Source organism: Chiloscyllium punctatum, chromosome 28, assembly GCF_047496795.1.
Source record: "Chiloscyllium punctatum isolate Juve2018m chromosome 28, sChiPun1.3, whole genome shotgun sequence".
Taxonomy (NCBI): domain Eukaryota; kingdom Metazoa; phylum Chordata; class Chondrichthyes; order Orectolobiformes; family Hemiscylliidae; genus Chiloscyllium; species Chiloscyllium punctatum.
The window spans coordinates 30,145,362-30,158,388 of NC_092766.1; the positions used below are offsets into that span (position 1 = coordinate 30,145,362).

Sequence of the window (13,027 nt, forward strand, 5' to 3'; positions counted from 1 at the left end):
AGTTCCTTGACAGTAGAGTCACAGGCAGTTAGGATAGTGAAGAAGGCGCTTGGTATGCATTCCTTTATTGGTCAGAGTATTGAGTACAGGGGTTGGGAGGTCATGTTGCGGGTGTACAAGACAGTGGTTAGGCCACTTTTGGAATGCTGCATGCAACTCTGTTCTGCTTCCGATCAGAATGATTTTGTGAAACGTGAAATGGTCCAGAAAAGATTTACAACAACGTTGCCAGGGATGAGCGAAAGGGAGATTTTGAACAGGTGATGGTTGTTTTTCCTGGAGAGTCGGAGGCTGAGGGTGACCTTATAGAGGTTTATAAAATCAAGAGGGGCATTGATAGGGTAAATAGACAAAGTCTTTCTCCTGGGGTGTGCGAGTCCAGAATTATAGGGTAAGGTTTAGGATGAGAGTAGAAAGATATAAAAGATAAAAAGGGGCAACTTTTTCACGCAGAGGATAGTACATATATGGAATGAGCTGCCAGAGGAAGTGGTGGAGGCTAGTACAATTGCAACAGTTAAAAGGCATCTGGATGGGTAAATGAATAGGAAGGGTTTAGAGGGAGGTGGGCCGGATGCTTGCAGGTGGGACTACATTGGGTTGGGATATCTGATCTGCAGGATGGGACCATGAATGGGTTGTGGAACCTGCAGGGTGTTATGATTTGAACCACAGGTAATGTTTGATTGGATCTTTCAGCGAATCTTACAGATGGTACAATTGCAACATTTAAGAAGCATTTGGATGGATATATGAATAGAAAGGGTTTGGAGGGAGATAGTCCAGGTACTGGCAATCTAGTCCCAATCTGGGACTAGATTGGTTGGAATGTCCTGTCGGCATGGCTAGGTTGGAATGAAGGGTCTGTTTCCATGCTGTGCATCTCTATGACTGTAAGATCGGTTGAATGGTCCAATCAAAAATTACCTGTGGTTCAAATCATAATATCCACAAGGTTCCACAAGCCATCCCCTGTCCTCTCCTACAGGTTCAATGAATCCCGGAACCTCTAACCTTCTACAAGTCCCACATCCCTTCCGACATTTGGACCATCCTCCAGGTTCTGCAGCCCTTCATACCTCGGAACATGGCCCAGACTCTCCAACTCCTCCTTCCTCTGCAATGTTGCCCAGAAGAGCACTGGAGGATGGTGGGGGTTACAGAGATACGGAGGGACATCAGGATGGGAGGATTTTGCAGACATTAGGAATATAGGGACTTGAGGAGGTTTCACAGTTTATGAGTGTTTTAGGGACTGGAGGAACTTACAAAGATAGGGATAGTTTTAGATTGGAGGATTCTGCAGAAAACCTTTACGTGGTTAAAGGCAGGAATCTTAGCAGCGTGCAGGAACAAAGGGATCCTGTGTCTCTCAGGTTACCATCCAAGTTGACAGGCTGTTAAGAAGGCGAATGGTGTGTTGGCTTTCATTAGCAGGGGGATTGAATTTAATAGATGTGAGACTTTGACGCAGCTCTACAGAACTCCAGTTAGACCACACTTCAAATATTGTGAACAGTTCTCTTCACTTCATTATAGGGAGGATGTTGAAGCTTTAAAGACAGTGCAGAAGAGATTTAGCAGGATGCTGCCTGGACTGGAGGGCATGCCCATAGAAGGTAGGTTGTTGAAGCTAGGGCTTTTCTGATCAGAGCGAAGGAGGAAGAATGGTGACTTGTTAGAGGTTTACAAGGGAATGAGAGGCATGGATAGAGTGGAGAACGAGAGATTACTTCCCATGGCGAAATGGTTATCACAAGGGGACATAAGTTGAAGGTAATTGGCAGATTCTTGAGATCACACTTTGGAAAGCCTCCCATTTGCCAGTTGTTCCTTTTCCTTCAAACAGACTCACCCAATCGATTAGAATCATAATGTGGAGGTGCTGGTGTCGGAATGGGGGTGTACTAAGTTGAAAATCACCCAACACTCGGTTCCAGTTCAACTGGTTTATTTGAAAGCACTAGCTTTCAGAGCACTGCTTCTTCATCAGGTGGTTGTGGAGCACAATCCTAAGGTACAGAATTTATAGCAACAGGATGGCAGTGTCATGGAATATAATATCAAACAAATTTAGTTTAAGCCTTTCATCTGTTACAGTGATCACCAGCGCTTCCAAAGCGAGTTGGATTATAACTGGGCATTGTGCAATTTTAAATTCACGGCATTGACGCTGGCCAGATCCTGCAGAATGACCCCAAACCTGGCCCTGTTCCAGTTTTCTTCTTCAATCTGTGGACCTGCTGATCTTTTTTCCATAACTCTGAAAAAACGAAGACAGTTGTGGGCACTGGACCCAAAGTGCTCTCTGAATGACACTTCAGTCACTTGCCCGAACACCTTTTCTGAGGGGAGGTCCAGTGTTGCACCCGCCTGAGTAGAGTAGGGCCCTCTGCATATTGATTTAGGAGCCTTCCTTGGACACACTGACAAATTGCCCTCCGGCCAGTTCTTCTTACACTCTATGTGGCCCAGTCAATACAGGGAATATTAAAATCTCCAGCCTGCACTCCTCTATTATTCCTATAGTTATCTGCAATCTCTCTACACAGCTGCTCCTCTGGTATCTGTTGGGTCTACGACAGTCTACAATACAGTCCCAACAAAGTGACAACCCCCCCCTTCTTCTTTCTAACATCTAACCATGTGGAATTTTAAATGAATATATGTTTCAAAAATTGGAATTAACAATCCATAAATAAGTATTGATAAAAATCCAAACACTTGACCTTCAGAAAAAGACAACAGTTCACTCTCATGTGGTCTGCACGACATACCCCCAGCAAAGTGTTTGCCTCTCAATAACCCTGTGAAATGGGCGAGCCAGCTGTTTAGCTCAAGGGCAGCAAGGGATGGGCAATAAAGGCTAGTCAGCCAGAGACACCCACGTCACATACCTGATTTTTTAAAAAATCCATTCAGATTGGTCCCAGCACAGTACCAGTGGAACAATGTCCTGGCCAATCACGTTGGTAGATTTATGGACAGGACTTTAAACTGACAGAGAGGATACAGGGACAGGCTTCAGGTGAAAGGAGCTCTCCAAATCCAAAGAGAAAACGTGAAGCATCAGAGCAGCGTGGGAATGTGACCGAAGACAACAGAAAGGAACAGGAAGGCACAAAGTTTAACTATAACCTTAGATTAGTAAATCCATTTGTCACAGGAAATTGTGGGAACGACGAAATTATGTTTTTTATTAATGGACAAAGTCTCTGCAACAAGGTAGTTGGATTTGTGACACAGAGATAAAAGGGATTTAGACACCAGAGAGATGTGGTTACAGGGCGAAAAAAAGGTGGAACGGAAATATTCAATAGTTCACAACCTTGTGCAAATTCAGGCAAAATGGACGACGCTAACAATAATGGGTAAGAAAGGCAATACAGAGAAAGTATTTGGCATCAGATCATGAAGTAGAGTCAGTCTGAATGTAATTTCTCGCTACTACGTGCCAAGGACACAAGCAGCAGAACAGTTTTAGACCACCCACCGAACAGCATTTCATGGCTCGTCACTGCAATAAATAGGAATTCATTGGAATGTTTAATAAAGGCATGGTGAACATTTAGTGAAACGTCAATATTCGCAACGTCTGGGACAATCACACTGACAACAGTGATATTGGAAGAGGAGTTCAGAGACGTTTTTTCAGTGTTTCTTAGAATAACACATTGTGCAACTGGCGAGGGACGTAACTGTCTCAGAGTGACTGTTGTGTGATAAAACTTAGTGAATGAGTAATGTCACCTGGAGAGATCCTCTGGGAAATTGTGATAAAGTGCAGTTTAAAGAACTATAAAGTTTTAAAGTGCAAAATTGGTGGATAGAATACTTTCACCAGCGGGTGTACCACAGGGATCTGTGCAGGAACCATTGAACATTATTAACTCGGATGTGAAAGCAGACGATATCAAGAGTAGGTTTACAGATGACATAAAAGGTGAGGGTGTTGTTCACAGTGAGGAGGATGGTCTCTGTCTGCAGTCCGATGTCGATCGGATGATAATCTAAGCAGAGTTTAGTTCTGATCGAAGTGAGGTAATACTCAGTGGGAGGTACGATAAGCGAAGGACAGACATAATAAACGGTAGGTCTTTGTGGAGTACTGAGGAATATAGGGACCTTGATGGACAAGTCCATAGATCCCTGAAGGTGTCAGCACAGGGAGACAGGGTGGGAAAGGCACCTCAACTGAGAGTGGGAGAGGGACCCATATCCTGGTGGGGTGAACTGCTCGAGCTGCTTGAGAGGATATAACCTAGTCTGGCAGGGTGTTGGACCTTAAATGAACGTAAGGCCAGAAAGAAGATTGAGGTTGGTACACGAGTTAAAGACAGCAATTTCAGCAGACAAGGCAGGCAAGAACATAGCAGGGAAATGGGGGAAAACTGATGATTAAACTGCATTTATTTCAATGCAAGGGGCCAGACAGCTAAGGAAGATGAACTCAGGGCATGGATTGGAACATGGGACTGGGATAGTATAGTTATTACAGAAACACAGCTGAGGGATGGGCAGGGCTGGCAGTTCATTGTTTCAAGTTGGAGATGCTACAGGAAGGGGAGGCAAGAGAGGACGTGTGGTGGTGGGTTTTGATTGCATGAATCATCACAGCAGTACTTAGAGAGGATATTCCTGTGGGATTGCCCAGTGAAGCTATGTCAGTGGAACTGAGAAATAAGAATGGGTCATCACTTTGATACGATCGGACTGGTGACGCCGAATAATCTGTGGCAGACTGAGGAACAAATATGTTGGGACATCTTAAATATCAACTATAATAATAGGGCTGTTATGGTTGGGGTTTTCCAAACCATAGACTGGGACTGCCAGTGTCCAGTGTTCCCAAGGTAGGAATTTGGAAATTGTCTTCCAGAAAACTGCCAAACAATATGGAAATGGCCTGAAAAGAGAAAGGGGCAAAACCTGACCTCCACTTGGGAATTAAGGTAGGGGGAGGGACTGAGGTGTGAGTGGGAAAGCATTTTGCCAAAGTGACCACAGTTCTAGTCGTTTGAAAACAGCTTTGGAAAAGGACAGGCCTGGTCCACAAGTGTAAGTTATAAATTGGAGCCTGACCAATCTTGATCGTATTAGCCAGGAACTTTCAAAATGTGATTGGGGAAGGGAATTATTTACAGCGAAAGGGAAGTTTGGCAAGTGAGAATATTTTAAAAGTGAGATAAATTGAGTGATCAGCGCCAGCATTTTCCTGTTTGTGTGCAGGTCAATGCTGACAGCATTCGGAAACACTGGCTGTCCATTGAGGATCTGGTCAAGGAAAAGGGGGCACATGTCAGGTATAGCCAGCTGGATCAAGGGACTCCCTGAGGATATACAGGGGCTGTAGGAGTACACTTTGAGTAGAAAACAGGAATGGAGAAAGGCTAAATGAAGTAGCCTCAGCAGAGAAGGAAAGGGAAATCCAAAAGTGATTGTATCAGTATATTAAGAGTACATAAGTAACTCAGGACAAAATAGTCAATTAAAGATCAATGATGCCATCGATGTGTTGAACTGAAGGATATTTGCTCAGATCCTAAAAATTTTTTTCATTCCAGAACTTACTGTGGAGAAAGAATGGGGAACTCAGGGAACAAGAGTAATACATTAGACCACAATTGGAGTTCTCTGCAATTCCAGTCTCTCTGCTACAGGAAGGATGTTGTGAAACTTGAAAGGGCTCAGAAAAGATTAACAAGATATTGCCCGGGTTGTTGGTGAATAAGCTGGGGTTACTGTCACTGGAGAATCGGAGACTGAGGGATGACCTTACAGAGGTATGATGAACATGAGAGGCATGGATAGGGTAAGCATTCAAGGCCTTTTCCCAGAAGTTGGGGAGTCCAAAACTAGAGGGCATAAGTTTAAGGTTAGAGGTGAATGATTTACAGAGGAACTGAAGGGACAGCTTCTTCACACACATGGTGATGTGTGTATGCAATGAGCTGAGAGAGATAGCAATAGAGACTGATACAATTACAACATTTAAAAGGTATCTGGATGGGTACCTGAATAGTAAGGGTGTAGACGTATATGGGCCAAATGCTGGAAAAGGGAATGGATTTATTTAGATCTTCTGGTAAGCCTGGACGAGTTGGGGACCGAAGGGTCTGTTTCTATGCTGTATACCTCTATGACTTGAAAAGAGTGCATGTTATAGAAGAGGTGGTGCTGGAGGTTTTAAAACACAAAAGCGATGGCAATTTCCGGAACCTGATTAAGTGTATCACAGGACACTGTGGGATGCTAGGGAAGAAATTGTGGAGCCCCGAGTAAAGGTATGTATACTACTGACAGCCATGTGTGATGGGCTGGCAGGCTGGAGGGTGGCATCATGGACAGTGAAGGAGGTTTTCTGAGATTACAAAGGGATCTTGATGGAGGGTGTGAATGGGCTGAAAAACTACAGATGGAATTCCATCTGAATAAATAAGAGGTAATGCATTTTTAAAAAAAAAACAAGGGTAGAGCTTATACAATTAATGTTAAGGATTCGGTTCGTGTTTTAGAGCAGAGGGTCCTCCGGGTTCAGGTACATATTCCTTGAAGCTTGCATCACAGGATGGATAAGACAGTGCTTGGCATGCCTGACTATTGCTCAGTCCATTGAGTGGAGGATTTGGGACGTCATGTTGAGATTGCACAGACATTTGTGAGGCCTGTTCTGCAATACTCTGTCCAGTTCTGGTCGCCCAGCTTACAGGGAGGATATTATTAAGCTGCAGGGCACTCAGAAGAGATTTACCAGGATATTGCTGGGTATGGAAGTCTTGAGTTCTGAAAAATGGCTGGATAGGCTGAGTCTTTTTTCACTGGAGCCTGGAGGTTGAGACATTATGCTATGAAGGATTATGAAACAAAATGAGGTATATAGATCAATTTAATGGTAGTTGCCTTTTCCTCAGGACGGGGGAGTCTCAAGAGGAGGGGCCACATTTTTAAGGTTACAGGGGAGAGATGTTCAAAAAAAAGATATGGGGTAATTTGCTACACAGAGGGTGGTTTGAGTGTGGAATGAACTTCCTGAGAAAGGGGTTGATGTGGGTACAATTACAACATTTAAAAGATATTTGGATAAACAGGTGAATAGGGAAGGGTTGGAGTGATATTGTCCAGCAACAGGCAGCTGGGAAGAGTTTAGATTTAGATTATGGTGAGTATCAACTGAAGGGTCAGTTTCCATGCTGTATGGCTCTATGACAAGAATATGGTTTGATTCCATTATTGAAGAAAGGATCAGGGCTGGGTCCACTGATGTGCATCAACTACATAAACAATTTGGTTGAAAATATAGGAGTGATTGTGCGAAAGTGTGTTGATGATCAAATGAATTGTGCAGTGGGCAGTAAATACGGTTATCAAAGAGGATCTTGACCAACTGGACCAGTGGGCCAAGGAATGAAAGATGGAGTTTAATTCAGGTGTTGGATTTTGTTAAGACAAACCAGGGAGGACTAACACAGTTAATGGAAGGGTTCTGGCCAGTGTTGTCAAACAGAGAGAGAGAGAGAGAGACCAGGGGGTGCAAGTTACATTGTTCCTCGGAAGTGGCATCACAGGTGGACAGGGTGGGGAAAGCGACATTTGGCACATTTGCCGACATTGGCCAGCACTTTGTTACATCCGTTGGAGATATTTGTAACATTGTCCTAAATATTTCCCTTGGGCAGAGGAGGCCACGGGGTGACCTTAACAATGTTGAATAAGCAAGGATAGGTGAGTCCAAAACTAGAGGGTATAAACGGGAGGAGAGAGAGCAAGGATTTAAAGAGGAAGCTGAGGGGGAACATTATCCACAGAGGATGGTGCATAAACGGAACAGACTGCCTCAGGCACATGGGAGAAACAAGAACAATTACAACATGGAAAAGACATTTGGGCAGGTACATGGAAAGGAGAAGGTTTGAAGAGATAAGGGCCAAATGCAGGCAAATGAGACTCCTTCAGTTTAGGTAACATGGGCAGCATTGAGGAGTTGGACCACAGGTTCTGTTTCCGTGCTGTATCACTCTGTATCCAGTTAAAGAGGATTAGTGCACCGAAATAAGGCATGTTGTAGACACTGAAGCAAGTTACAGAGCGATAGGGATGGTAGTCTGGATTGCAGTACATTTCAAATATGTGGAGGGACTATCGGGAATAGAGCAGGTTACAGGGACAACTCCTGTTATAGGAGTTAAAAATGACTGAAGACAGTGGTGCACAAGCCATGCCACAGATAGTGTTGCGGAGTAGTGAGTCTTAGTACAGTGTTCGAGGGAGAACACGGAACAGAAAGATCCCAGGCAGCATTCCCAACCTCTCGTCAGAAGCCGGCTTTAACCTCTGTTGTCCTGATGCTCACTAAGACAGCACAGGACTGGATTGATAACTCTGAACTCCCGAAGCTGTCTTAGTGCAACATAAGTTAAAGTACACGTGGTGATTGAGCATGGGGTGTGTCTATACTGTGCTCCCAATCCAGCACTGTATCTATATCATGTCTTGTTAGCGATGTTTGGAGCCCTCTCATTGCTCCCTGCTCTGTGCACTATGAGTGATCTTACCTCACTGCAGGATTTATTGAAGACTCCACATCTCCCTTCCCTTTGTCTCTCTGGCTGACCAACCATCTTCAGTGAGGTGATGGATGAGACACACAGCAGTTGGGAAGTCTATTGAGTCAGCAACTTCTTGAGTACCTACAGGAGACAGAGATAGACAGAATGGGAAATTAGACTGATGCAGTGAGGGTTACACAAGGAGAATGGACATGAGCCCAAACAGATATCTGGAAAATCCCAAACTCCATCCCTGGCCTGTGCTGTTGCGTCTTTCTGGAGTGGAGAATTCTGTTACCTCAGGATCTAGAGTAGCTGCAAGAGTGAGAGACGCTGACAGAGGCCGCAATTAGACCCACACAGTGAGGGATACCACATGGAGAGAGACTAAGTGATATCACTGGATTGCTGGAAGACTTCAGGATCACACAGTCATGTGGGAAGAATGGGTTTAGCTTCATGTGTCAGTGCTCAGGGATGAGCAACCAGTGAGCAGGTGACGTGATGGCCTAGTAACATTATTGTTCGGATATTTGTCCAAAACCTCAGCTAATGTTCAGGAGAGGCAGGTTTGAATCCCATCATAAGAAATGGTGGAATTTAAAAATCAATAATCTTAAAAATAGCAATTAACAATCCATAAACAAATATGAAACCATTGCTGATGTACAAAAATCACAATCCCTTAGATTAGATTCCATACAGTGTGGAAACAGGCCTTTTGACCCAACCAGTCCACGCCATCCCTCCAAAGAGTAACCCACTCAGACCCATCTCCCTCGACCTAATACACCTAACATTATGGGCAATTTAGCACGGCCAATTCGCCTGACCTGCGCATCCCTGGACTGTGAGAGGAAACCGGAGCATCTGGAGGCAATTCACGCAGACACGTGGAGAAGGTGCAAACTCCACACAATCGCCCGCGACTGGAATCGAACCTGGGACCCTGGGACTGTGATGCAGGAGTGCTAATCACTGAGCCACCATGCCGCCCACTTGCCCTTTCAACAACGAGATCTGATCATCCTCACATGGTCTGAACGACATACCCACAGCAAAGTGTTGCCTCTCAATTGCCCTCTGAAATGGCCAAGCAAGCTACTCAGCTCAGGGGCAGCTAGGGCTGGGCAATAAAGGCTGGTCAGCCAGAGACACCCACATCCCCTACCTGATTTATAAAAAAATCCAATAGGATGGTCCCACTGGAACCGTGATGGGACCAGTGTCCTGGCCAATCATGTCAGTAGGTTTATGGACAGGGCTTTAAACTGACAGAGAGGATGCAGGGACAGGGTCCAGGTGAAAGGAGCTTTCCAAATCCACAGAGAAAAGATGAAGCATCGGAACAGTATGGGGATGTGGCTGAAGGTAATCTGAAAGGTACAGGATGGGACAGCGATTAACTAAAACTGTACATAAGTGAATAGGTTTGTGACAGGAAATTGTGGGAAAGAGTAAATTATGTTTTTTTTTCAATGGACGAAGTCTTATCAATAAGGTAGATGGATTTGTGACACTGAGATAAAAGAGGTTTAGACAACAGAGAGACATGGTTACAGGGTGAACAAAAGGTGGACATAAATATTCAATGGATCAAAACCTTGCGGAAACTCAGGCAAAATGGGTAACACTAACAATAATGGATAAGAAAGGCATCACAGAGAAAGCATTTGGTCTCAGATCATGAGGTAGATTCAGTCTGAATGTAAATTCTGATTACTACTTGCCAAGGACACAAGCAGCAGAATAGTTTTAGCCACCAAACAACATTCCGTTGCTCATCACTGCATTACACAGGAACTCATTGGAATTTTTTAACAAACACATTGTGATAATTTTGGGAAACATCAATATTCAAAATGTGGGACAGTCATACTGGCAAGAGTGATATTGGAAGAGGAGTTCAGAGAATTAGTTTTCAGTGTTTCTTTGAATAAGAAATTGTGCAACTGGCTAGGGAAATAACTATCTCAGAGCGACCATTGTGTGATGAAACTTTGTGAATGAGTAATGTCACCTGGAGAGATACTCTGCGAAATTGTGATAAAGTACAGTTTAAAGAAATATAAAGTTTTAAAGTGAATCACAGAAAGGACAAGCTACAAGTAGAAACAAAAATAACCAATAACATGAGTTGGAGAGGAGAACTGACCAAGGTGAATAGGCTAAACAGACTGAAATATGTGCCTGTCAATAAACAGTGGAAAACATTTGAAGGAACAGTGTAAAACACTCAACAAAAGGACATTCCATTGAAACAGACAAATCCTCAGCAAGAAATCCCCATCGGTCCCTCACTCAAGTAAAAAGGATATGAGATTATCGGGCTTAGAGGATCACCAAAAAGTACTTAAAATCCTGAAGTGAGAGAATGTTTTAGGAGTAAGTTTTAAAGGGATTGCAAAGGGTCTGCTCGCAGGAGGTGGTCAGATGGAAGAGGGAATAATTATAAAGTTTTTATGTCACAAAAGGAACTGGGAGAGCTGAAGGTGCTGGAGGTGGTGAGAGTGTTACAGAGAGTGGTCAGGGTCTGAACGGTGTTTCAAAGCAGGTACAGATTGCTGCCGCTGGAGCTGTTTGCAGAGGTAGGGAGGGACAAATGTATTTTTATTTATTCATTCATGGGACGAGGATGTCACTATGGGACCAACATTCTTTGCCCCACTGCTAATTACCAAGAGTATAGCACAGAGTCAACCATATTGCTGTGGGTCTGGTGTCACGTGCAGGCCAGACCAGGTTAGAATGTCAGATGTTCTGCTCTAAAGGACGTAAGTGAACCAGATGAGTGCTTTCTACTGGTCAACAATGCTTTTATGGTGGCCTCACCAATGTCCTGTACAGCCACAACATGACATCCCAATTTCTACTCTCAATGCTCTACCCAAAGAAGGTAACCACCCCAAACGCCTGCTTCACCAACCTGTCTACCTGTGACACCACTTACAAAGAACTGTCTACCTGCATCCCTGGGTCTCTGACTGACAACACTACCCAGGGCCCCGAACATTAACTGTACAGGTCCCACCCTGGTTTGTTTCACCAAAATGGAACACCTCCCATTTATCTAATCAACCTCCATCTTCTATTCTTCAGCCACTATCCCAGCAGGACTGTTCATCCTGTTGTATCATAGATAACTTTCTTCACTGTCCACTTTACCAACAATTTCAGTGTCACTCAAAAAACTGACTTACCACAAAACCAATATTCCCATCCAAATCATTTATCCAAATGACAAACAACAGTGGACCCACTTCACCGCTGGTCACATGTCACCAGTCAGAAAGATAAGATGCCTCCCATCACCCTCTGTCTCCTACCCTCAAGCCCAATTTTGTATCCAGTGGACTAGCTCCTCCTGAATGCCGTATCCTTTTACATTGATCTGAGCTTATTACCCAGTTTACCATACAGAACGTAGAACACAGAACAGTACAGCACAAGACCCTTCGGCCATGATGCCATGCCCATCTTTTACCTGACTATAAGATCAAACTAACTTACATACCCTTCATTTTGCCCATCCAAGAGTAAGTTAAAGTGTCCCTTTACACCCACCCACCACTCTCTGTGTAAAGAACCTACATCTGAGATCTCCCCTTACCCATCCTCCAATCACCTTACAATTATGCCCCCTTGGACCAGGTATGCCATGGGATCAAGAGGTCTCGCACTGTTCTCTCTATCGTTGCCTCACACCATCTTGTTCACCTCTACCAAATCACACCACACTCTTCTTCACTCAAATGAGAATAGCCTTCGCTCCCTCAACCTTTCTTCATAAGACATGCCCTCCAGTCCAGGCAGTATCGTGGTAAATCTCTTTACCCTCTCTAAAGATTCCACATCCTTCCTGTAATGAAGGGATCAAAACTGAACACAATATTCTAATTGGGATCGAAACAGGACTGTATAGAGCTGCAGCATAACCTCATGGCTTTAAAACTCAATCCCCCAGCTAATGAAAGCCAATACAACATCTTCTTTCTTAACAACACTATAAGCTTGGTGGCAAATTTGATGGATCTCTTGTCATGAAATCCAAGATCCATCTGTTCCTCCACACTATTCAGTATTCTGCCTTTACCCCTATATTCTGCATTCAAGTCTCACCTTCCAGAATGCATCACTTCACACTTTTCCAGAGTTGACTTCATCTGCCACTTCTCAGCCCAGCTCTACATCCTGTCAATGTCCCATTGTAACCTCAAGCAGACATCCACACTATTCACCACTCCACCAACCTTTGTGTCATTGGTAAACTTCCTTTCCCACTCTTCCACTCATTCAAAAATCACAAAGAGCAGAGATTTCTTTGACCTCTCCCTGCAGAAAACCATTGGTCACTGAGCTCCAGGCTGAATGATTTCCATCTGTCATCAACCTCTGTCATCTATGGGCCAGGAATTCTGTATCCAGACAGGCAGGTTTCCCTGTATCCCATGCTCTGTACTTTCTCAATGAGCCATAAATGT

The 13,027-nt window shown here is 44.1% G+C and overlaps 1 long non-coding RNA gene across 6 annotated transcripts in view; it reads right to left on the reverse strand.

The window, feature by feature from the left end:
* Positions 1–13,027, reverse strand: part of LOC140454056 (uncharacterized) — a 52,885-nt gene that overhangs the window by 12,405 nt on the left and 27,453 nt on the right. For all 6 annotated transcript variants that reach the window (XR_011952548.1, XR_011952550.1, XR_011952546.1 and 3 more), the window contains one exon: positions 8,553–8,687. This is a non-coding gene — a long non-coding RNA (uncharacterized lncRNA). The remainder of the gene's footprint in view (positions 1–8,552; positions 8,688–13,027) is intronic.